Source organism: Bos grunniens, chromosome 4 (genome assembly GCF_055505025.1).
Source record: "Bos grunniens cultivar Pamir isolate PY7600 chromosome 4, Bosgru_T2T1.0, whole genome shotgun sequence".
Lineage (NCBI taxonomy): Eukaryota > Metazoa > Chordata > Mammalia > Artiodactyla > Bovidae > Bos > Bos grunniens.
The window spans coordinates 25,388,893-25,411,214 of record NC_141168.1 but is presented as its reverse complement, the minus strand read 5'-3'; the positions used below and the strand labels follow the sequence as shown (position 1 = coordinate 25,411,214).

General features: G+C 41.8%; 1 long non-coding RNA gene across 49 annotated transcripts in view; it reads right to left on the bottom strand.

Annotated features, from left to right (window-relative positions):
* LOC147373796 (uncharacterized) overlaps positions 1–22,322 on the bottom strand; it is a 208,402-nt gene that overhangs the window by 182,289 nt on the left and 3,791 nt on the right. The gene's annotated exons all lie outside the window — the stretch shown is intronic.

The following is a 22,322-nucleotide window of genomic DNA, read 5'->3' as shown; positions in this document are numbered from 1 at the left end:
TCTTTTAATTTCATGGCTGCAGTCACCATCTGCAGTGATTTTGGAGACCCCCCAAAAAACTCTCTCACTGTTTCCATTGTATCCCCATCTATTCGCCATGAAGTGATGGGATCAGATGCCATGATCTTAAGTTTTCCAAATGTTGAGGTCTAAGCCAACTTTTTCACTCCCTTCTAACCAGACTCCAGACCATGGTTTCCCCCAGAGATTTGGTCTTCAGTTCTCTGGTCTGCCTCTCTGTACACTCATCCCTTGAAGAGTGTAACCCTCACTTCACATGAGGGTTAAACTTCACATTAAGTTTCCCTCTTTAGCTAGACATTTCAACATGAGACCTGGTTCATGTTTCAAGGGCTTAGGAATTTCCCCTTCAATGTTCAAAACCAGACAAGCACCCTTACCCCCTCAAAATTGTTTTCTCTTTCCAGTTACTACATGCCTTATCATTCTGCAGGCCAGAAAACCTTGAAACCACTTTTTACTCTCATCTCCCTCTCTTTCTGCAACACCCCTGTTCTCTCTCATCTCCCCAGCCAGCTCCACCATTAACCCTACTGCTGGATTACTGCACTAAGGTCAATCTGTTTGTCCCTTTCTTCAATTATTCTTTGCCACTGCTACCAGATTAATCTGCTAGATACTGTGGTAGTCTTCGTTTCAAAATCATACACCCCTCCTTTTCTTCAGAACACAGATAGTGGAGTGGTTTTAAAACGTCCCCAGATTCTTTGACACACCTCTCCTTAAAAGGTAGAACCTAATGCCTGCCTCCTCCCCACCTTGAATGTGGGCTGAATCTACTGGCTTGCTTCTAAGGACAGAACTCTCGCAAGAGTTCCCAAATCCCTGACCCACGAACCACAGAAATTGCTAAGAGACCGTAAAATGCTTGTTTAGTTCTAAGCCACTAAATTCAGGGGTAATTTGTTACATGGCAATAGATTACTAATTCAGAAGGTCTTTCTACTGCCCAGTGGATCAAATCCAAACTCTGTGGGACACAAGGTCTTCCCCAAACTGTTCCTACTTTATCTTCAAGAACAAACACCTGTTTCAGTCTAAGACCAGTTATTTCAATGACCTCACGTAACATGGTAAAATTCTGCTTCTTAGGCTTATGCTATTCTCCCATTAAATGTCCTCCTTTGAGTCTCCCTACTAACCTAAATTCAACACTTTTTGGGGGCTCAGTTCTAAGTCTACCTACCAAAGAAATTCTTCTATTTTGTAATGTATATAAATAAACACATATTTGATTTCCAAAACTATCTTTAAGTTATCTAAGGGAGAAATCATGACTTTGCTATCTTTACATTCCCCATGTTAATGGAAACATACTTTTTGTTTAGAATTAACTTTTATGACCCTTCTTTCAAAAAGAAAGTTTTGAATATCTTTTAAGAGAGGACATATACAATAAAGTTTACTTTGTTTAAAAAGTGTTGAGAGGATAATTTGGTATTATACACCACCAAAAAAATCTACATGATCTATGAATAAGCAATTCCATTTTCAAGAATTTATTTTATAGATACAAATACAAGTAAGCAAAAATATAGGTACAAAGAAATCCTCCACAACATTGTTAATAGTAAGTAAAACTCAGAAGCAACATAAAATATACCAATACAGGGAAAGTTAAACTAGGGTACAACAGACTACCAAAGCTCCATTTCAGAGAATGAAACAGGTCTACATGTACTGATCTGTTCTGACTGAGATGATATAATATGTAAAAAAAAGGTTCACAAAGAAAATAAAATATTTAAGAATAAATTTAATGACATGTATAAAACCCATCTGAGGAAAACTTTATAACATTCCTAAAAAGCTATAAATGAAGAACTTAACAAACAGAAAGACATTTCTTATTTTGGAACAGAACAAGCCAACGTTATAAAAATGTCAGTTTGTTATAAGCTAATTTATCAATTTAATACAATTCCCATAAATATACCAATAATTCTTTTCAATGAAGCTGAAAAATTGATACAGAGCTTCATATTAAAAACACATATGCAAGAACAGCCAGGAAAACACCGAATGGTAGAGGCGAGGACTAGGCCTCTCAGACATTAAATTATGCTATAAAACCTCTTAAGTGAAAAGTGTGCTACTGGCTGAAAGCAGACAAACAGGTCAGTGGGGAAGTACAGAAAGTTCAAACCAGATAGAATGTCAGTACTGCTCATGATAAAGAGGGTGTCTAAAAATCGCTAGGGCAAAAACTGATTTTTTAATAAATGGTTAAAGCAATTGATTAGTCATTTGGAAAAAGATAAAATTCATACCATAAGGAACAGACTCCAAACAAATCAGAGATCTAAATGTAAAACAATGAAGTATAAGAGGGGGGGAAAATGGCAGATTCATCTCTAAACTTGATACATGGAAGGACACACTAACTATGAGTCAAAACCAGGAAGAATAAAAGACTGAGTGCACTGGGACAACCCAGAGGGAGGGTATGGGGAGGGAGGAGGGAGGAGGGAGGAGGGTTCAGGATGGGGAACACATGTATACCTGTGGCAGATTCATTTTGATATTTGGCAAAACTAATACAATTTGTAAAGCTTAAAAATAAAATAAAATTAAAAAAAAAAAACTGGGGCAATGGATTAAGGGGAAAAAAAATGTTTAACAATTTTTTCTGCATGGCAAAAAAATCATTAACCAAAGATAACAGATAAAATGGGAGACAATATTTGCATTCATATTACAGATAAAGGGGTAATATCCATAATACATAAAGAAGACTTAAAATTGAGGAAATAAAGACTAGTAACTTGACAGAAAAAATGGGCAAAGGACATGATATACAAGTGCATGCATGCGTGCTCAGTCACGTCTGACTCTTTGCAACCCCATGGACTGTAGCCTGCCAGGCTCCTCTGTCCATGGGATTATCCTGGCATCAATACTGGAGTGAGATGCTCCAGGGGATCTTCCTGATCCAGGGATCGAATCTGTGCCTCTTGCATCTCCTGCACTGGTAGGTGAATTGTTTACCACCGAGCCACCTGGAAAGTCCCATGAATATATACACACACACACAAACACACACACACACACGTGCAGACACATATACAAAGTATACACATTATATGAAAAGATGTTCAATTTCACTTATAAAAGAAATACAAATTGAAATGACACTGAGATGTTATTTCTGATTTATCAGATTGGCAAAAATCAAACAGTATGAAAAGTCACAGTTTGGCCAGGATATAGAGAACTAGGCACCCTCATACGCTCCCTGGAGGAATGGCCACTTTCAGGGCTGAGGCAGAGACAAGACACGAGGAGGACCACTGAGTGCCAGAAAGTGAGGACGTGTCAAAGAACGGTGCAGATGCACCAAAAGTACAGAGCAGTCAGCTTCAGGAGGCTCCTGCCGGCCAAATCTAAGACAATTTGAGCTTCAAAATAAGTAAAGATAAGAATAAAGTAAGAATTCATGAGTCTAATCTGATTTTTTTTTTCAGTGAGAGATAAGAGAACACTTTGTGGAAGAAAGACAGTGAATAAATGAAGAGGGAATGATGAAATTTTAAATCACCATTGGGCAACCATCATAAGACTAACTGATTCAGTCAAGAATCATCCATGGATTCTAAAGCCTATAAATCTGAGGAGCAATAGTTTATTAATGAAAAACATCACTCCACAAGATAGTTACTGTTTGAAAAGAGGGAGAGAGTAACACTGGTCAAACCTGGCAGATAGGGCCTTAACCACAGGCTCAAGGTCAACATGGCCAGAAGTGAGACAAACGGACATTGTGTGCTTGTGAAGATGATGTGCTGAGTACACATTGTGTACTGAGAAGAACCCAGTGTCCCCTGGGCAGCACTGCTGCCGAAAGCGCAAACCCTGAATCTAAACAGGAGGTGACTTCAAACAAACCAAAACAGAAGGGTATGCTAGCAGTAACTGACCTACTCCTCAAAACTGTCAGTGCCATGAAGCCCACAGACAGAATGAGAAACTGTTTCACATGAAAGGCTGCCAGACGCAACGTATGGCCCAGGATTTTCCTACCATAAAGACATTTCCGGAATAACTGATGGAATCCAAGATCTGTACCTAGATAATATTATTGGATCACTGGTAATTTTCTGATTTTGAAAAAGAATAGACAAGGAGAATGAAGATCTGACTGAGAATGCGTAACCTGCATCTAATGATAAGGAAACTTCAGACAAGTACAGAAGAAGGAATTTAAAGACTGTCAATCTGATAGAAGACGAACTGTAGAAACACGCCAGGAGAAAGGACAGTAAACAGATACAACAAGTAAACGTGACGGATAACCTTAGACTGGATCTTATACCGCAGGGGGAAAAAAATGTTGTAAAGGACCATATTAGGTCAACTGACAAACTGTGATATAGATAGTAGATTAGATATAAATATTTTAACAGTGTAAATTTATGAAACAGTTACTGCTGTATAAGTGAACAACATCCCTGTTCTTAGGAAATACACACTAAAATATCCAGGGGTAAAGGGCCATGATATCTGTAACATTGTCAAATGATCTGGAAAAAATATATTGATACACACACATATACACATATAAATACAGAACAAGAAAATACACACAAATGAAAAAGTAAATGGGGACAACGTTAACAGTAAGAGAATCTAAGAAAAAATAGTTTTTCTTTGCATTATCCTTGGGTTTTTTCCCAGCCTTCATTTTTAATGGTCCAAACTATTACTGAGAATTAACATAAAACAGATTAAGATCAGCAGTCTTCAAAAAGAAACTACACTAAAAGTTACTGCTTAAATATGTTAACAATAACTGTTATTTCCTTAGTGTTCATTTGAGAGATCAGATCAGATCAAAATGGCCATGCTAGCTCCTAAGGGAAACACAGCTGGAAAGAAGGTGAAATGTGCAAAAGAAATTCCATGACATGTGGCTAAGATCGTAAGTTTCTCTGGAGTCAGGTTACCTGCCTCTGAACTTGGGCTCCAAGTCCTGAGCTTCCCTAAGCTTCGATATTCTATAAAGTGGGAATGCTAATACTATCTACTTCCTAGGGCTTTTGTGGGATTAATGGAACAATAGGTGGAGGGGGGGAACTCCATATTTTTGCAAAGTGCCCAACACATGGTAAGCACTCATTATTATTATTGCTGTTATATCATTACCTTTGTATTGTAACATATCTGCCACAGAGCAATGGGGCTTTTGGTAACTAACTACAAAGAACACCAGAGAAGAATCCACGTTTATCCAGCCCCAAAATATAAAGATGCTCTGATTTTAAGGGCCAGGTTTTAAGGCAGAATAGCCCTGGGGTGGGGAAAAAAAAAAAAAGGTCCTCTACCAAATTCTTAAGACTTGATGAAAGTATCAGTTGAAAATATCTGATTCTTCCCCATCTAATTTCTATGTTCACCAAGTAAAGTTAAGGTCCAAACTTTATCCTTTTGACCAGATTACAACTGACCAGAGTAACCTTAACAAGTTACCTGGCTGAGATGTTCAATATCCTTTACGCTTGTAATTCTGCTTAGCTTACTTAACATCTTTCAGTCTCACAGTCCTCGTCAACTCTGAAAGAACTGATAAAATCAAAATTCTTACCCGGCAAGGTCACACACTAGAGAGGAAGGCCCAATCAAACCGCAGGGTCTCCCTCCTCCTGAAGGCCTGCCTGAGGTCAGCGGCTTCCATCCCTGATGGGAATGTACCACCACTGTGGACGTGTTAACTTTCCAGAAACATCTATCAAGGCTGGACCATCTGTCTTCATTAACCGCAGGACACCTAATGGACACCGCGAGCAATTCAATACTCACTGATTAATAAACACCAGCCTTCAAGAGAAACGGCACTGAGCGCCAATCAATAACTTTGTGTTAATCATTCAAAAATGGGGGGGGGGCGCGGAATGGGGCTGAGTCAACTCTGAAATTAATGATAACCTTTCAGGCAACATATTTCAAAACACTTCAAAAAACTAACTTTTAAGCATAAATATCACACAAGTTCACCATATAAATGCATAAAAATGCCCACACTGTGTAATACCACCCAGAATCACTATCAGATATAATTTACTAATAACGCTGATTTCTAGTACTACTCAGTAAGATTTTCTTTGAACCTTCGGATAATCTTCAGTAAAACCCAAGAATCTCTTTTAAAAATACAGAGAATATCCAGCTATTGTTCCTAAATGTTCATTTTCTCTTAGCAGCTTTTGTTTCAACATATTTATCTTCTCTCACCATCAAAGGTAGCAGAAATATACACAAAAGGTAAATAAATTCTGTGTCCTGTTTGCCATCTTCTGTACTTTTCTACTGAAACAAATGACAAAATTCTCTTGTTTCTCATTCTTATAGGAGAAAAAAAATATCCAAGAGGAATAAACAAACTCCTAAGAGATCTCCTTCGTGCTTCCTCTATGTAATTACAGACTTTCTGGATACTGCCCCCCGCCACCAAGTCCCTCCTTTCCACACCAGCACTTTCTGAAAACAATACCTCCTTACACCATGAACATCCTTTTCCTTAAGTGACACAAACATCAAATGTCCCTTCAAAATTTAAGAGACAAAAAAATTTCCTCCATCTTTGTTTCAGGTCTCATTCTCTGAATTTCTTTAACACATAGAGAGAAGTATGGTCCTATACCCTACAAGGTTAATGACAGTATCAACGTAAGCCTATGCTTACTCACCGTTTTTAATAAATAATGTTCAAAGTTCAAAGGTTTAAAAAAAAAAGTATTCCCTGTCCTCCAGCTATCTACTTCCTTCTCCTAAAGACATGAAAATGTTATAGTTCATTTTTTATCCTTCCAAGATGTTCTTTTTTTCTTTTCTATCTATCCAGCCGTCCACCGCGGTTTATAAGTTCTTTTTTTACACTCTTCTATGCTTTGTCCTTGTCTAAGATTGTATCTTCAAGAATATAGCATATCAGAATATAATGGGCTTCCTTCTTCTATCTTACTGGCTATATAGGACTTTTAAAATATACTGAAACCAGTTTCTGTGGTCCTACTCTTCTTGTTCCACCAATTCATTAAACACACATTGTGCTGGACAAGTCCACCTGATTTAAAATGAATACATACACATTCCACTCCCAAATGTAAATATCGTCTATATACTAGATCATGTTATAGCAATGCAAAAATTGTTGGGTGTCATCATTGCACTGGGGTTACACAGAATAAAGTTCTCTTTAGCAGGTATTTAAAGGTGAAATGTCATAGCATCTGCAACTTATATTCAGGTGCTTAAAGAAAATCATACAAATATATATATACCACATTTGATTCAAAACATGTACATACACAGAGCATGACACAAGCATGGCAAAAATGCTAATAACCAATTCGTCTAGAAGAAGGGTAAACAGGTACTCATATTACTGTTATTCTAAGGGTTTGACATTTTCAAAATAAAAAGATGGGGTAATAAAGGAACTTCCACAAGGAACTTCCCCTCATTTACTACCCTAAAACATACAACTGTCCCTTCCCGATTCCCAGGCCTATGTCCTAACCGAACCCAATCCCACCCCTTCTACTCTCCCCTAAAAGAGAATTAAAACAAGTTATTTAGCTATTCTTAACTCAAACTGCTCAAATGTTGTGGCTCCTTAGGGTCTTCTCCTACTGCTGGAGTCCTTCTCCCTTCTCTCTTCTTGTCTAGTCATTCTTTGGGGACACTCAGACATTTACTGCATCTTTTCACGGACTAAGCATTGAGAACCCAGCAAGAGAGTAAATACCCAGAAGAAGCAGCTCTGGATGAAGAATTCTTTTGTAATTCCTATAGCACCCAGTTCAAAAAGCGTTTATTGAAATAATGGGTTTTTTCAAACAAAGAAGGGCATGGGAACCACTGGTAAGCAACGAGGGAAAGGTCTCGAAGCTCAGTCTTTTTAGAAAATCTTCTCCAGTCTCCTCATCTTTTTCTCCAACAGGTTAAATTCATCTTTCCTAATCTTCCAGACTGCCACGAATATCCACTCCCTGACACAATGACATATTATCCTAGTGAGAATGGAAAAACCTGTTTCACAATCCCAAATAAAGTAACCCTAGAAGTGAGAATATCCAATTCTCTTACATTTTATTTATATGACGTTACTCAACACAGTAATACACTGTCAACAATTTGCAGGGGGCGGGGGAAGTATCTCTCAGTCATCTGTCTATGGAATATTCCTGCATGGCACTCTTTCACCAGTTTGAAACTAAGGGAGACCAGCCTCAGAATGTGTGTCTACTTTGGTTAATCAAGAGGCAGCTGTCATGTCAACTAAGACAACAAGCTGTGTCTAACAACAATACACTTTGGAAAAGCTGATTCACTAATAAGATACAACACAAAGGATACCTACTAAAAAATAGCAACGTTTCTTGAAATAAGACTCAAGTTGAAATTTTACAAATGTAAAACAGGAAAATTCTAAATCTATTTCATTTTTCTCACCTGTGTATATATGTCACAAGCCTGGAAGAGATCCTGTAGTTCAAGCCTCCAAAAAGTAAGATTCAGAGAGGTTCACACCCCCAATTCAAACACCCCACAACTGGCAAATTCAAGTCAAGCCAGGTTTAGAACTCATAGACTCTTTGCAGGCTTCTATGACCATGTTACCTCTCAATTTCAGAAATTAACTTTCTGAAAAAAAAAAAGTTTTGTCTGAAAAAAATAGAGGGGATGAGGAAGGGGAAGACTTAACTACAGTCAGCTATGCCACTAACCAGGTGTGTAAAATTAAGTAAACTATCTCATCTACAGAATAAGGAGACTGAATTCAATTAGCTCTGAAGCCCTGGAGAGCTAGATAGAATACACTCTGATTCGTGAGAGTGGTATAAGTAATAGCTGTGTATTTAACACAAATTTGACTCAGTCACATTTTTTATACCAAACTTAGTTATAGCTTAGGCAATTTAAAAACAATATTGTTAACTCAAACCACACCTTTGTTTACCAAAATTTTCATAAATACAAAGAATCTCAAAATTCATTATCTACTACTACCTACATTTTGGCAGGATGTCCTTTAGCACAAAATTTAAACTTCAATCTGAAACCTATTTGAATGCCTATTTAAATATCCCAAAGAGTTTGGAAAGTTATACATTTCACAGTTATTTTCCATTCAGCATGGCATCCGCTATAGAAACATACTCACATCTTTCGAAATAGAAATCTTCAGAAATAGTCTGCACCAGCATCTTGTCAGAGGAAAGCCTGCCTTTGGCTCTGGGCTGCCATTTAGTCAGGCTAACAAGAATGCCTGTGGGGACTGTCAGTTGTCACTGGGCTACCCATACCAGGAATGGGAAAGGCAAAAGGAAAAGGAAAAAAAAAAACAGAAGAAACAGAAAAGAACCCAAGAGAGGGCGGGGGGAAAGGAAGGAAATCAAGAGAGTTAAAGAACACGGAAAAACAGAAAGACAGGAGAACAAACAAGGAGAGCAATGGCCTGTCAGTACCCCAGTATCCACAAGCCTTCGGACAGGCTGCAGACACCTCGGAGTGTTCCTGTCTGTTTGTTTTTCTTTTGTTCTGTTCTGGACAGAAAGTTTGCGCAGAGAGGACATGTTTACTTGTGCCTGCTCCTAGACTGTGTCAAGGATTAGGATTCCAACATATGAACGGTAACTCAGAAGGAGCTCCGATCCAAAATACACTAGACTGTTTACCGGGAATGTCCAGGACCTGACATGTTCCTAGTGACTCATCTCTCCAGAGCGTGGATCTCTTAACTCCACAAGAGCACCACGATCCAAAAAGATGTTTTAGCAAGTACTATGTATATTTATACAAATGCAACTCGGTGCTTTCAAACAACTGGTGCTATCCAAAGACAACAAGGAAATACAGTCCTCCAAAGGACGGCATTTCCAGTCAGATCCTCAGGATGCCATGGCAGTCGACCTTCAACCACATGGGCCCCTTCCTCAGCAAAGCAGCTGAAACCTCAGACAGAAGGAGCCCGGGATCTCATGCCATCATCACATCCCCCACACACGAGCAAACGCTCTACAGCTATTATAAGTCATGGTTTCTTTCACAGATGATCACTTTAAAAATCATTTTAAAGCCAATCTGTTGCTGGAAATATTTCTGTTTTTTAGAATTTTAAATGATCTTCTATTATTGAAAAATATGTGTCTTGAAAATATTCTGCAGCTGATATGAAATGACTAAATAGGGTACTGATTCACTAAGCTTATGAAGTCCTTGTTCTAAACTGCTAGTTAGGTGTTAACAAAGATATATGTAAGGCACAGAGCAAACTCCTCTGTTCAGTAAAATGAAATTCATAGCAGAAGGAATCTTCAGTTTGAACCCTTTAAAAGTGGGAGCAAACAAGGATTTTGGTACCTTTTTCATGAAAATAGAAGTCTGCAAACACAGTAACTTCATCAGTTAATGAAAAGGCATAAAACAGATCACAAATTTCAAAGATAAAATCTAAAGAAAGGCTATGAATGGCATTTTATTTAAAAACACTTTTCACTTGTTATCAGGTACCTGCATTTTTAGTCAATGAGCATGAAGATTGAAAAGTCATCTCAAATTCTATTGGGGCAGAGCCTATAAAAAAGATATTACACAATTTTTAAAAGATAAAAATTAGAAAAAAGCTGAAGGAGTATTACTGACACAAGGAGAAAGCCGATAAAGTAAGTGTTGCCAGTATAACTAGCAAAGATTAATCTCTGGAAACATAAAATAGCAAAAAATGATAATTATAGACTTTTAGAAAATGGACAATAGGTGCAATGAATGTATGATATATCAATAAAAAGCAGAAAGCACACAGCTGTGAATGACAATGATAAGAAGTCTGATGTAATTGTGAATATTATGAAAAGATTCAGTACTAACAAAAAGTGAAAGTCATTCAGTCCTGTCCGACTCTTTGCGACTGTATAGTCCATGGGATTCTCCAGGCCAGAATACTGGAGTGGGTAGCCATTCCCTTCTCCAGGAGATATTCCCAACCCAGGAATCGAACCAGGGTCTCCTGCACTGCAGGCAGATTCTTTACCAACTTTTAATGAGTTGTACCGGAGAAGGCGATGGCACCCCACTCCAGTACTCTTGCCTAGAAAATCCCATGGACGGAGGAGCCTGGTAGGCTGCAGTCCATGGGGTCATGAAGAGTCAGACACGACTGAGCGACTTCACTTACACTTTTCACTTTCATGCATTGGAGAAGGAAATGGCAACCCACTCCAGTGTTCTTGCCTGGACAATCCCAGGGACAGGGGAGCCTGGTGGGCTGCCGTCTATGGGGTCGCACAGAGTTGGACACGACTGAAGCGACTTAGCAGCAGCAATGAGTTGTACAATAACTAATAGAAATATTAAGCAAGTTCCCTAGTAGTCCAAATATCACCCCGTGCTTCTATCATGGAGATGAAAGCAGCAGCCAAAGATTCCAGTTGGGGTCAAAAACCTTTCTACAGTGGAGTGTTTGGGTTCAATTTATTTTCGGGTCTTCTGACGTAGATGCATGTGTGTCTGGGAAGTATGGAAAAGCATGCCCTTGGGACCCCTCCCTAACTCCTGAAGGAAAGAGGGCCAAACACACTGCACACAGACTAATTCAAGGAGTCTTGGACTCCCTGATCGTGGAACTCAGAACCAACACCCTACACGGAGGCCAGTCTTGATTAACAGGGCTTTCTTTGTGGCTCAGCTAGTAAAGAATTCACCTACAATGCAGGAGATCTGGGGTTCGATCCCTGGGTTGGGAAGATTCCCCTGGAGAAGGGAAAGGCTACCCACTCTAGTAGAGAATTCCATGGACTGTACAGCCCATGGGGTCACAAAGAGTCAGACCTGACTGAGCGATTTTCACTTTCACTAAGCTAAAGTACTCCTATGAGGGTTTACAGTCCTAACACAATGCGAAAAACTCAATCACAGCCCCTTAGGGCCAGAAACACCTTGCTCCACCAAGCCCTCATTTTACAGGTGAGCGGCCTGTGGCACAAACTTGGACACTCTGAAGGTTCTGTATGAGTGGGAACTAGAAGCCAGTGGAAAGAATACAGAGCCCCAAGTACAGGATCCAAAGAGGCAGGTACCCACTGACCATTATTAGGTATTAACACTATTCTAACCTCAATACTGGAGAAGGAAATGGCAACCCACTCCACTATTCTTGCCTAGAAAATCCCGTGGACAGAGGAGCCTGGTAGGCTACTGTCCATAGGGTCGCACAGAGTCAGACACGACTGAAGCGATTTAACAGCAACAGCAGCAACCTCAATACTCTTTCCACCAAACTTAAATACGATCAGTCACAGCACAGAAAAGAGAACTAGAAGGAAAAGGAAGAAAGATGTGGAGGTAGGATCATAAAGGCCATCTACAGGGGGCTTTGGCCGACCAGAAGCCAGCCGCCTGGCTATCAGAGAAACAGAAATGTCAGAAGCTGGAAGACACGACCCTCAAGAGGTGTGGGAGGACAATGACGCATGCTGCCAAGAGCTCGTGTGTTGTGTGTTCACTCTCTAAAGCATAGGAAGCCTTTCAAAGGTACTGAGGGTGGAGGCGGAGAAGGGGGGACAAACTCTAAGAAAGATGGAGGGTGGGATCACACAGCAGTACCTTCCTCTCCTCTGGTTGCTCAATGAAAACTGGCCCATGGGCATTCTTGTCACTTGAAGACTGCCAAGCCCAGCCTCAAACTGTCAAGTCTAAAGAATTCAAAACTATCTCACAGATTTTGTTACAAAGATTCTATCAGATATTTCAGTCTAGAAATGTCTGCAGATCTGAGTAGCAAATCACATGGAGTTCTTTTCAAAGTAATCAGCAGTAGATCAAAAGTTAAGGTAGCATCCATGAAATACAGTCTGAGACCAACTATATGGACGCTAAATCAACTCTAAGATTTAATGTTCAACCGTTGTATAAAAGAAGTTGGAATACAAAAGAATTTTGAGATAAAATTTAAAACTGATAGATGTGAAAAGCAAGGGAGACTTCGTGGCCTCAGCCCAGCTCTGCGGCCTCTGCTACACAAATGATTTGTTTCCTAATCCATAAAACACACCCATAATAAGCACTGCAAGTGCCTTCCAGGAATTTGATTTAAACTAGTTAACAATCATAAAGCAATCTAAAAGTGTAAGCACTGCATGAATTCTGGGCATAACTTTGGAAAGGCATTTGATGTAAGTCAAGTAATAGCATCTGGTGATTAATTTGATGGATTCACCGGAAATAAAAAGGAAAACTCATTAATTTATTTTTCTAACAAAAGAAGCCTGTGCTATCAACCAGTCTTGACATACCTACACACAGGTTTAGAACACTTAATACTTAAAACCTTTCATTTTTATCCTCCCATTCCTTACTCTTCACCTGTTTCTTTTCTATTTCCTTGCTTTCAGATGAGACTGTGTGTGCCCTAAGTCACTTCAGTTGTGTCCAACTCTTTGCAACCCTATGGACTATAGCCTGCCAGGCTCCTCTGTCCCCATGGGGATTCTCCAGGCAAGAATACTGAAGTGGGTTGCCATTCCCTCCTCCAAATCTTCCCAACCCAGGGATCGACCCCAGGTCTCCTACATTACAAGCAGATTCCTCTGTCCAGGAGCCTGGGATTTCCCAGTTAAGAATACTGAAGTGGGTTGCCATTTCCTCCTCTAGGGGGATCTTCCTGACCCAGGAAGCGAACCCTTAGGTCTCTTAGGTCTCCTACATTGGCAGGCGAGTTCTTTACCACTAGCGCCACCTGGGAATTCCCCCAAAATCTTACTATGCTTTCTTTTCCAATAAATTCACTCATATTAAAATGCATTGTTTCCGTTTCTAAAATACATCTACAATTATTTGCATATTCCTTTTCTCACAATGGTCATTGTTATTTCACCTAAACTACTAAAACAGCCTCCAAGCTGGTCTCCCTGCCCGCTGTCAATCCATTTCTCAGAGACAGCAGCTTGAATGATCTTTTTCAAACAAATGTCGTATCTCTGAAAAAAAAATAAAATGCACTGTCAAATCTCACTTCTGGTCACCTCAACCTTGAGTCCATCTGACTCTTGGCACTCAGGAATCTAATCTGGAATGCTTCCACAGAACCACCGGTTAGACTGCCCTGGCATCTCCATGACCCAACCCCTCCTCCTAAGTCCACCTCCTCTTTCACCTCCTCCCCCTCACCCCAGCCTGGCAAAATAAACATATATTCTGCGTAAGAACAGTGTGGTTGCTCTGCAAGAGCTGCTTTAAGAAGTCTCCTGGTATCTCCACTGTCTTCCTAGAGATTCCAGCCCCAAAGCCCCTTCACTGAGAAACTACAGAGCCTCCACTGTTCCCCAAAGTCCACAAAATAGGGAATGGCCATGCCCTGGCTTACTCTTCATCTCCCAATGGGAACCTCATTCCTGTAACCAGGAGTCTCCTATGAGGCAGTTACTTTCAGAGGACGATCCCCATTTAACATGATCAGAACCCATTATGGACCCATGCTGCTGCTGCTAAGTCACTTCAGTCGCGTCCGACTCTGTGTGACCCCATAGATGGCAGCCCACCAGGCTCTCCCACCCCTGGGATTCTCCAGGCAAGAACACTGGAGTGGGTTGCCATTTCCTTCTCCAATGCATGAAAGTGAAAAGTGAAAGTGAAGTTGCTCAGTCGTGTCCGACTCTTAGCGACCTCATGGACTGCAGCCTACTAGGCTCCTCCATCCACGGGATTTTCTAGGCAAGAGTACTGGAGAGGGTTGCCATTGCCTTCTCTGTTATGGACCCATAGACTGGCTTTAATTAAGAAAAGACCTACATCTCAATAAACAAATAAATAAAATAAAACACATTTATTTAGTGAGTTCTGACAATTATCTAATGTGCTACATCTTGCCCTATAGATGTGTATTAAGAGGCACTTGGTTAGATTTGATACCCAAACATTCATTCAGGTTAAGGGAGCAGCAAGCAGTTTTGTCATTTAATAGCATCAGTAACATTTCAACATATTTTACATAGAGACATCTACTATTGGGTAAGAACTCCAATCTGAGTTTTAATGGACTCTGAATTTTTGCAAACTATATGGGATTCTGAAGAAACTCTCATTCAAAATTAATTTAATCCATTTAAAACGTTGAAACCTCAGTTTTCCATACAGCAATCTTTAAATGAAATAATGTTGCAGAAATCAAAGGGTAGGTGTTACAGCTTGAAGAAGAGGGGAACAGGCATATAACCATGGAACTTTAGAAGAGATGACCAAATCCAGTGGTTCTCAAAATGCAGTCCCTTGACCAGCAACATCAGCATCACCTGGGAACTTGTAAGAAACTCGGACTATCAGGCCCGCCCTAGACCTAATGAGTCAGAAACTCTGAAGTGGGGTCCACCAACCTGAGTTTTAACAATCCCTCAATGAAGTCTTGGAGAAGGCAATGGCACCCCACTCCAGTACTCTTGCCTGGAAAATCCCATGGATGGAGGAGCCTGGTAGGCTACAGTCCATGGGGTCGCTAAGAGTCAGGCACGACTGAGCAACTTCACTTTCACTTTTTACTCTCATGCATTGGAGAAAGAAATGGCAACCCACTCCAGTATTCTTGCCTGGAGAATCCCAGGGACAGAGGAGCCTAGTGGGCTGCCGTCTATGGGGTCTCACAGAGTCGGACACGACTGAAGTGACTTAGCAGCAGCAGCAGCAGCAATGAAGTCTATATACACTAAAGTTCGAGAACCACTGACCCAATCCCACCACTTCACTGACGAGAAAAGAAATGTGGCTAGCAACTTCCTTCAATTCTTATACCAAGTTAGTGACCAAGGTCACTGAAGAAAATTCTCAATAAATCTTCAAAACGATTTTTAAGCTATTACATCTACATCTAAATAGTCACACAGGATCTTCTAAGCTGACCAGGTCTTGATCTACTGCAAGTGTAATTCTTATATCATTGCTTTAAACTTGTGGTGGTGGTGGTGTAGTTGCTAAGTTGTGTCAGAATCTTTGCGACCCCATGGACTGCAGCCCCCCAGCCTCCTCTGTCTATGGAGTTTATCTCCAAGCAAGAACACTGGAGTAGGTTGCCATTTCCTTCTCCAGGGGAGCTTCCCCACCCAGGGATTGAACCTGGGTCTCCTGCATTGCAGGCAGATTCTTTACTAACTGAGCCAATACTTAGGCAGACATGAATTTTTTTGTCATGAGCAATTCACATTTAATACCTAAGGGAAAAAAAAAAGACTTCACATTATTGACCTGTCCATAAAATCAACAACTCAAATCTCATAGGCTTTCTTGTTTGGTCGAGTGGGTTAACTTTTATTACTGACAGCAGCAGTGGATTTTGTCTTGCAATCATTGTGTTTTGGTTCAGGTTTGAGGGCAACAGCAGAAATTTATGGGGACTCATGGCTGATGGTTTGTTTTTGATTTGGGGGCTCCCCACCATTACCACCAAAGATATTTACACACCAAGGACATTTGAAAAGCAGTCATAAAGGACTAAGAGACCAGAAACTGCTAAAAGATCCCCCTCAAAAAACTTCACATTTTTATCTTGGAACGTAGCATATGATTTTCTTTAGAAAACAGATTTCTGTTTTCAATTATATTTTACTTACCCTGGTTTAAAATTAGTTTTCAGGCTTTCCTGGTGGCTCAGTGGTAAAGAATCCGCCTGCCAATGTGGGAGACCTGGGTTTGATCCCTGCTCCGGGAAGATCCCACATGCCAGGGAGCAACTAAGCCCACCCCCCAGCCCCTCACACCACAACTGTTGAGCCTATGCTCTAGAGCCCACGAGCCACAACTACAGAAGCCCTGAGCCCTAAGCCTGTTCTCTGCAGCAAGAGAAGCCACAGGGGTGAGAAGCTTCTGCACCACAACCAGAGAGCAGCCCCCACTTGCCGCAACCAGAGAAAAGCCTGCGCAGAACGAAGACCCAGCACACCCCAAAATAAATACATTTTAAAAAACAGTTTTCATGTGTGCGACACACAGCAGCAGAATGACAGGAAGCTAGTCTGTGTCTCCTAGGAATGAGGACAGGGCTATAATCCAGCCACACGGAAGACCACAAGCTAGGGAAGTCTGATGCACAGCATCAAGAGCAGACTACATCGTCTTCTACAAGTACCAGACCACATATGGGGCTGCATCACCAACCCACCAATACAGTATCAACCATGTGAAAAGAGAGCTATGATTTCAGCCTTAGGGCTCTCGCTCTAAACAGATGTTTGATGTATCTCATACCTTTTCATATAAATATTTTAAAATCTGGTAGTGGTTATCTGCACAACTAAACATCTGTTTCTATTTACATTTTAAAATATTTTCTTTTGAGAAGTTTATAACTTGGGTGTTAGGATTATCACAGAGATTTAGAGGTTTAAGAGAAACGTTTCCATTCCTGTTTCTCAGATAGAAGCTATTTTCTCAATGTCATGCCATATGAGAGATATTTTCAGTCCTCTTTTCAGACTCTATTAACATCTATAATTACCTTCGATTTCACAAACCATATTTCCTAACTAACATGGCTCAGTGCATGACTCATTCTTTGAGGAAGAATCAGAACAAGTGTGCAAAGCAATAGAAACAACTACCTCAATTTGACTTCCAACACCCTCTCTGTGACCTGAACACCAAGGTTTTTTGTGACTTTATTTTTCAATCTGTCATCAAATAGGGGTAACAATTCTTGCTATGTATCCTGCTACAGGAAAAGGAATCAAAGTCACTGAACTGAGGATAATGTCCCTGGAGAGACCACATTCATTCCTTGGAAGAACTCTAAGTTACAGGGCAGTCACTGAGTCTCGGCCTCCTCTGTAGCTCCATGACATACCCTCTGAGGCTACATTCAGGTGGTGAAATTATCTGAGCGTTCTTCCCTTCATGAAATGTTTCTGGGTACTTGCCACGTGTGAGGCATCATGCAAGGACACTGGGGAAATAACGGCCAGCAAGACCAACATAGCGCCTGCTCTTCACAGTACATCTAAGGAAGTACTGGTTAAGCTCATGGGACTTCCAATCAGTGTATACACCAAGGATTCAAATCCATTTGATGTTCTAAATAATTACTCAAAACCATAATGACCCATAATCACTCCACTCTGCTCCTGAAAATGGGAGATCACGTGAACTCCATGAAAAGCCCACAGACCACAGACAGATGCTCGACAATATGGAGGCCTCACGTAGGTTAAAAATATCTTGGAAACACCTTATGACCTATGAATGGGAAGCACAGTGTTATGCACTATAAAATGAATCAAGATTTTTCTTTTAAAGGCAGAAAACTGCAAGTTAACATATACCTATCAAACACTAAACTCAAACATAAGCAAATCCTCTGTAACTGTCCAATGCAGCAGCCACCATCCACTTGTGGCTATTTTTAAATCAATGAGAACTTTAGTTTCTATGTCACACTGCTGCTGCTGCTAAGTCACTTCAGTTGTGTCCGACTCTGTGCGACCCCACAGACGGCAGCCCACCAGGCTCCCCCGTCCCTGGGATTCTCCAGGCAAGAACACTGGAGTGGGTTGCCATTTTCTTCTCCAATGCATGAAAGTGAAAAGTGAAAGTGAAGTCGCTCAGTCGTGTCTGACTCTAGCAACCCCATGGACTGCAGCCTACCAGGCTCCTCTGTCCATGGGATTTTCCAGGCAAAAGTACTTGAGTGGAGTGCTATCGCCTTCTCCGCTATGTCACACTAGACACACTGAAAGTGGCTCACTAGCCTCAAGTGCTTAGTGACTATCACTTCTAAGTCATCATAAATATATCATTATAAATCATTCTTATCATTCCGGAAAGCTCTATGGGACAGTGCTACTCTACAAACACCTCTGTAATATTAAATCTGAAAGTTACAGTGTAATGAAATGTGATGATGTATCTGTACTCAGCTACGATACACAGAAGTTTGTTCATCAATAATATAGTGCCATTTCTTCCTTCCTAAGTAAGTCGAAAAATGGTAATATTGAACATCTCTCCCAGAGCTCACAAGTAAACACTTGGTAAATTGAGAATGAAATTGGGAAACAAGTGAAAAGCTGAGTACATTTAGTCCTGTCCTTCCTACTCCTTTTACTGGAATATGTTGGTGGTACCCTGTATTCTCTGTTCAAAGATGCATGGTTTCAGCTTAGCAGCAGAAGTGAGGACAGTAAAGAATGAAGATGAGTGATCAACCCAAATAATGCAACTCAAATTCAATTTAGACTGACGTAATAAACGTGGGTGCCTGCAGTGTGCCAGTAGTACACAAATCACCACCATTTCAACCTTTTATCAGGTCAATTTAGTAGAGGTGTCCAACATATAAACAAAAACAATGTATGTTGTGAAAAAATGCACTGAGACACATCTGTGCAAGGAATGGAGGTGACACAGCAGGATGTTTCCAAACACCTTTCAGGAAAAAACTGGGGCTTCCCTGGTGACTCAGACAATAAAGAACCTGTCTGCAATGTGGGAGCCCTGCGTTCGATCTCTGGGTCAGAAAAGTCCCCTGGAGAAGGGAATGGCTACCCACTCCCCTATTCTTGCCTGGAAAATTCCATGAACAGAAGAGCCCGGCAGGCCCCAGTTCAGGGGGTCGAAAAGAGTCAGAAATGACTGAGTGACTAATATTTTCACTTTCATGAGAAATTAAGAGCAATGTCCTAAAGGAGGTACCCTAGAAGCAGAAGGCAGAGCTGTCCACAGGAACCACAAGTGGTTTGACAATGCTGGATTAAAGTATCTTTGGTGGTCAACAAGGATGAGGATGACAAGGGAGGGAGGGAGATGGGGTTAGAGAGCTATTTCCATGCCAAAAATAGCTTACACTCAGTTATATCAGGCTTGCCGTAGTGGTTATGTCTGTCTATAAGCTTCCCTAACCAAAACTGCAAGCCACATGAAAACCAGTCTTCGAAACTTGGTAAGTAATTTGCCTACATCTGCCATACAGCTAACAGTATTAGAAAGCAATCATTGGTAGGAATACAAAGACATTTCTTTGTGACGCAGTACCACTAACAAATGTGTATTGGTCACAAAAACATTGTAATTAGAACCCTCTGTTTTTAAGGATAAAACCTCTATTGCCTGTGAGTTTTATTTCTAATATCCTTAGAGAATGTATCAAGGAAAACATTTTCAAAACAAATAGATTACTTCCACATCTAAATATTCCCACTAAGAGTTTATCCGACAGAAAAAAATGAAATAAATGAGAGAGAGAAGAGGATACAGAAACAACACTTCTGTACTCCAGACCAGAGTAGCTGTGTTTTTTTTTTTTTCCTCCTAAATTTTCAGGGCAAAACTTCTGCTACTCCGTATACTAACTACCTTGCACATTCTCCTACAAGCAGCCAATGACCAACAAAATTATATCGTGTCTAGCAACCTAAAGGACTTCTGTGAATGCTTGTGTAAATCCTGGGGAATTATCTGCATCTTCTAGACTCTTCACTTCACCTTACACGTATGTTCAAGTCTCAAAACAACTTCCATGGAATCAGTTCTCTCCAAATTACTGGGATCCCTTCTTCAAAGAAACTTAGGGAAAATGTTAGTAGCCTATATAGGTCTCAACGAATTCACCAGGTGATTCTTCTCCCTTTCATACAAGCAAAAATTTGCACATATATATATATATACGCTAAGTCACTTCAGTCGTGTCCGACTCTCTGCGACCCCATAGATGGCAGCCCACCAGGCTCCCCCATCCCTGGGATTCTCCAGGCAAGAACACTGGAGTGGGTTGCCATTTCCTTCTCCAATGCATGAAAGTGAAAAGTGAAAGGGAAGTCGCTCAGTCCTGTCTGACTCTTAGCGACCCCATGGACTGCAGCCTACTAGGCTCCTCCATCCATGGGATTTTCCAGGCAAGAGTACTGGAGTGGGGTGCCATTGCCTTCTCCTATACATACATACATACATACATATATATATATATATATATATATATATATATATAAATTGGCTGATCCTTAGGCAAACACAGAACTATTCCTATTCCCACAAACACATGCATTTAGGTAAAGGTAGATTTCCAAAGTAACATACGTAATAACTGAAAGACTGGGTTTTTAAATCAGCTTGCTTGGGTTCTAGTTATGGATCGTCACTGACCAACTCTTACTCAACCTCCTGAGCTTCCACTCTGTCACCTGTAAAATGGGGGTAACAATGTTTCATCAAGAATGTCAGGGCATGCCAGCATATAGCTACCAGCATCTACTGACAGATCAACACCTGTTGGCTACTTCAGCTATTTCGTCCCTAAATAGGGATGGTTTCACAGCTGTCTATTCCAGCCAGCTAGTTCTGTAAACTCTCAACCTTCCTCGGTTATCAAAAACACTTACGGAGGTTTAAACACACACACACACACACACACACACACACACACACGTTCAGCCCTATTTGGATTTGGGTTCAACTGGTCTAGGATTGAGCCGGGCATCAGAATTCTTTCTAAGCCGGTCCAGTTACTTACGACGTGCAGTCTGGATTAAGAGCCACAGATAGGTCTCTATATGCCCACAGAGACTCACGCCTGCAGAGTCTGTTGATTTCCAACTGAAACAGCGCAGGCGGGCCCCCAGCCCGGATAGAGCAGGCTCGCCTGGATGCTGCGACGACGAACTCAAAAGTGCGGTGGGATTTACACCCACGCCCGCACACCGCTCACGAGAACCAACTCCCACGAACTCCACCAGGTGGGGCCTGGACACCCAGCGCGGTCGGGATCTGTCTGGGGCACACGCCCCCTCGCCCCTTCGGCGACAGCACCCCTCGGGCGCCCGGCCCTCCGGACGCGTGCGTCACCGCGCCCCAGCCCCCTCCCGCCCCCGGCACGTGACTCGACACGCGCCAGCTGCACGCGGGCTCCATCAAAACAAAAACAGAGAGGGCCGGCCGGCCGGCCTGGCGGCGGGGAGCGCGCGGGGGCGGCGGGCGCGCCCCCGCTGCCGCTACCGCGCCTCCGCTGCCCAGAGCGCCGCCAAGGCCGCGCGCCCCGACCGGCCGGGGGCGGGAGGGCAGAGGGCACCACCCTGTTTACAGCCCTCGCTCCGGGCCGGGGGCCCCGCCCGGAAACGGTCTCTCGGGAAAGGGCCCTGGCGTGCGCACCCACCCGCGGCCCGGACGTCGGCGCTGGCGTGGGAGGCTCGGGCAGCCGCTCGGAATAAAGCCGCGTCGCCACGGAGCTGGGGCCCCGGGCCCGCGCGAGTCTCCGCTCCTCCTCAGCGCGCCGCCCACGGCTGCTTCGTGTCAGCCCCCGTCACGACTCTGCTACGCACTTCACCCCCCAGCTC